The sequence below is a fragment of the Pinus tabuliformis genome, chromosome 7 (genome assembly GCF_031772625.1).
Source record: "Pinus tabuliformis cultivar Carrire ecotype Pingquan chromosome 7, CPIR1, whole genome shotgun sequence".
NCBI lineage: Eukaryota > Viridiplantae > Streptophyta > Pinopsida > Pinales > Pinaceae > Pinus > Pinus tabuliformis.
In genome coordinates, this window is record NC_142293.1 from 788586152 (window position 1) to 788591032 (window position 4881).

At 40.7% G+C, this 4881-nt stretch overlaps 1 pseudogene; it reads right to left on the bottom strand.

The window, feature by feature from the left end:
- Window positions 1-3395: 3395 nt before the first annotated feature.
- LOC149249922 (transcription factor-like protein DPB pseudogene) lies at window positions 3396-4300 on the bottom strand (annotated as a pseudogene).
- Between the last annotated feature and the right edge of the window lie 581 nt (window positions 4301-4881).

Consider the following 4881-nt stretch of genomic DNA (forward strand, 5'->3'; position numbering starts at 1 on the left):
GATAATATCCAACATGATGTGCGCCTTTGGGAACCTGATTCATTAGAGAAGGCATTCAGGTTAGCAAGAAAAATGGAAAGCAAAATTATGGCAACTAGGAAGCATACCATTCACAACTATAAAGATGGAAGTTTTGTTGCCCATAGTCTTACACAACCTACAAGGTTGACACCACAACAATTGGAAGAAAAAAGAGCAAGAGGGCTTTGTTACAATTGTGATAGCAAATACACAAAAGGTCATAAGTGTGCTGAGAAGAAATTATTCTACATAGATTGTGAAGAGGAAGAAGAAAAGGAGCAAGAAAGGTCAAAAGAAGAGGATATATTCCAGGAACAAAGCCTAGATGAAGAACAAATAAATCCGACCATATATTGTAATGCATTGGCGGGAATTACCACTCCTCAAACCATCAAGATAGAAGGACAAGTCAAGAAGAAAAAGGTAATAGTGTTGATCGATTCAGGAAGCACCCACAATTTTATTCATTGTAGGGTAGCAAAAGAATTGAATTGCTTCCTATATCCAGCACCAGAGTGTCAAGTGATGATTGCAAATGGAGGAACAATAAATTGCTCTGGAAAGTGCCATAATATCAAGCTATCCATGGGAGAATATGTATTGACTAGCCCAATGCTTTCCATTCCAATGGGAGGTGCGGATGTTGTACTAGGAGTCCAATGGCTACAATCCTTGGGTACAATAGCTTTTAATTTTCAAGAACTTTTCATCAAATTTTCTTCGGAAGGAAAGGAAGTTGAATTAAGGGGTATTGCAGGGAAACCAGGAAAGAGAATTAGCTCTCATGGTATGACAAAGCTTCTAAGAAAGGAGCAAAGAGGTGTAATTGCACAATTATGCTCGCTAGATGTTTCCACATTGGAATCATATATTTCTCCAGATCTCCAAAAAGTCTTGGACAATCATTCCAAGGTATTTGAGACTCCAAAGGGTCTCCCACCTATGCGTGATCATGATCATGCTATTCATCTGATTCCAGGAAGTGTTCCTCCAAACATCAGGCCGTACAGATATCCCTATGTCCAAAAAAGTGAAATTGAACATATGGTTGCAGAAATGCTAGAGGCTGGTATAATTCAACCGAGTCAAAGTTCTTTCTCAGCTCCAGTAGTATTGGTGCACAAGAAGGATGGATCATGGCGCATGTGTCCAGATTATAGGGAGCTCAACAAGCTCACTATTAAAGATAAGTTCCCCATTCCTGTTATTGATGAATTACTGGATGAATTGCATGGATCAATTTACTTCACCAAGTTGGATCTTCGTTCGGGATATCATCAAATCAGAATGAAGATTGAAGACATCCCAAAAACGGCATTTAGAACTCATGAGGGTCATTATGAATTTTTGGTCATGCCTTTTGGCCTTACCAATGCACCTTCAACATTTCAAGGTTTGATGAATTCAATTTTCAAACCATTCCTTAGAAAATTTGTGTTAGTATTTTTTGATGATATACTAATCTACAGCAAGTCTTGGAAGGATCATGTTGAACATGTTGACAGGGTGCTACAACTATTGGAGGAGAAACAATTATATGCAAAAAGATCCTGTTGGACACCTAATCCTAAAGGGTTAGTGTGGAAGCCGAAAAGACTAAGCAGTCCAAGAGACCTTGGGATCTGAAACCCAAGAGTCACACATTGTACTATAAATGTATATCAATTGTTAATAAAATTGCATTGCATGATTTATCTTTCACATTGTCTTCCTATCCATGTGTGTTTAACATGGTATCAGAGCCACTTGTTTTTCTGTGGCCTGTTATGTGCATGTCAGTCCTGCACCTCTGCCTGACTCCGGCTATTTTAAGACTCTCTGTCTGACCCTTGAAATTATACCTGCGCTCTCCCTTGTGCGTTACTTACGCCCTCTGTCGTTCAAATTATGCCTGCGCTCTTGTCCTGACAATTTAAATTTCTTTGGCTTTCGTGACTGTTTATAAACGTTTTTTGAAAAGCGCTGAGTTTGTCAGAAGCACTGAAAACGGGTCAAATACAGCCTGCCTGGATTGCATGAGAGTGTCGAGTAGGGTGATTTCTGACATTCAACGGCCTTTGTAGTGATCATGACATTAAACGTTTTTTGTCAGCCCATTTACTGCCGGAGATAAAGACACCCGTTAGAAGCCGAAGTTTCTTCACGAGACCTACCCATACGTTTTGGCGTTACATTGTTTCTTCACGAGACCTACCCGTACGTTTTGGCGTTTCCATGCCACCCCACCGCATCAGCAGGGGTTTGCCTCGGATTGAATGGTTTTATAATAAAACGAGAGGTTCGAACTGTAGGTAGAGAAGTGTGTGTGTGGAAATCCAGTAATGGCAAGCCGAGGGTAGTAGTTTTGCAGGACTTTCTTCATTCAATGTCTGGCACCCGGCTCAACGACATTTCACCTTCCCCATGTCGGTCGACCACCATTCGCCATTGCCCATTTTTCTTCACCAGTGGGGTCGCCCAAAAGACCGGGTTTGTTTCTTCCTGGCTTATAGATTTTCAAAGCGGCGCTTAAAATCTTTTCATTTAAAATGTCCGTGTCCGGGCCGTTCAAGTAGGACTGTGGCCTAGAAGAAGAAGAAGACGGTACAACAAGCCTGGCTGCAACCTTTGGAGGCTTCATTGCTGGCTTTGGTATATGATCGGTAAGAGTCTCCCCATTTTTTTGACGTTCTTCCAGAGCGCAAAGCCTGCTTAAAGTATTAACTAACCTGAAGAGGTGCTTCAGCACCCAAGAGTAGCTTAATAGAACCAGCAAAACCAGTGGTGGTATTGCCGTATTTGTGAGCCCGGTCTTGGTATCAGTTGAATGCCATATCTGACAGAGCCCTATCGTTGATGCCATTGAGGTGAGCGCCTCTTCAAGTATTGTGAGAAGCACCCAGCCATCACCGAATTGTGTGTAGATAGCCGAGATTTATCTGACGCTGCAAGGGTCATAGCCGAGCCTTTGAAAGTAATTTCTTGGCAGCCAAGAAAACGTCCTGCAGTGTCCACACTGCTTCAGCGAACGAGCTAGATTTCTCCATGTATGCTTAGATTGACAGAGAACCGCTGCTTGCACCAGAGGAGAGAAGAGAAAAGTTCGATTTGTTGCAGGAGCAGAAGAGAAAAGGAGAAAAACACGTGGACGTGAGCACTGGTGCGGTGAGTTTCTAGTGTTGTTTAAGCGATCTAAGGGCACCGTGAATTCTTTGCTGTTGAAGATTTAAAGTTAATTTGTTTACAAAGTCAATCTTACTGCCAAGCAACTTGGGCTCGTTTTTGAGATGACCTGTGAAAATAAAAAGTGTGGCAGGTTGTGTAAATAAACCTGTGTGTGAGTGACTGCCTTTATTTTTTCCTCGGCATTGGAGTATAAATTTGCAGTCGCCTTTTCAAAGTAATAATGGTGATACAGTGCTAAATGGCCTTTTACAAAAGTTCATTTCTTTCAGTACATATGCATCATCATGGAGCCCAAATGGTGTGCTGTTAAAGTCGAAGTGAACTAACTGCATGTCTTCAGAGATCTCAATTTCAACAGTGGCACGGGGATGAGTCTGGACCAATATGAAGGGTAACGATACACCCCCAGATGGAGTATTCCCTGAACTATATCTATGCTCATTTCGTTTCACCAGATTTTGAAGGCCTATAATCTGTTCTTCGAGTTCGTGAAAATAAGATGCTTTCTTCTCAATCCTACTTTTCAAGAGCAATTTCTCAGCCTTAAGCTGTTCGACATCATTTATACTTGTCTTAGGCAACCCCTTCCAATGGATTTCTTTTTTCTCCTTTGAAATTATCTCCATTGCCATAAGTACATTCAGTGCATCATAAACCCTTCGCCAAATGCTCTTTTCATCATATTGTTGTCGGTCTGGTGAAACAAGAGTGCTGTCCAGATTTGCATATTCAGCTACAAGTTCATCTGCAACCTCATTATATGTGGTCCGGCCCTTGCTCTCAACCTTCTGACTGCATAGGCTTGCTAAGTCCGGAGTCAACTGTTGACTGTCTTGCCACGCTGAGTTGATTGCTTTAAAGCCAAGTCTGGTAACTTTGGTTTCATTCAATTAGAAAGTTTTCAGAAATCAGTGAAAGGCATTGCCCTTTTTTCACTATGGTCACAGAAGGTTGTGCTGAAAGAAGTTGGTGAAATATATGTAAAACATAATGCAACAGAATGCAATGTATTCAGAGGTTCAAAGACCTGTTTGGCTGCACCAGATTACTCTAATTACATAAAGACCTGCAATTCTAAAAACAAACCTGTTGACTGTGCTTTCAAATCATTCATTACAAAAGTTTTTTTTGAAGGTCTATCATTAGTACCGCAACAATATGTTGGAGCAGAAGTGATATCATCATAGCATCAAATTTAAGGTCTTCAACAGTAACGTAGCTTCATCATCTTATTTTATATGGATTGTAATTGGTGCTTGTTGATCGCACACTGATCATTTGTTGCACGGGATATTGCTAGTGGGTGTTACCTTTTTGCATTGAGTAGTAGTTGTGATCAGTGTTTGAGGTGTAATTCTGACATTAAAGAAAAAATGGCCAGAACCAGTGAAGTATTACAATTCCTTAAAACTTTGATATTATCTACTGTTGATGACACATTACAAATCAGCAAAGGATCTCTCTCAGAAATTCAGACATGTTTACAAAATGCACAAGAAAAGATCGATTTTTTGCAGCTTGAATCACAGCTACAGCAAGAAGAGCTACATCAAAATAGACACCATTCTGAACCTGTTTCTGTTCAGAACATTGATACAACCACCCATCAGCAGCATGTTAATAATGTTACAGTTCATTCAAATAAAGCAGCAGTTGTATATGCAGATGCAGAAACTCAATCTGCACTTCCCAAGC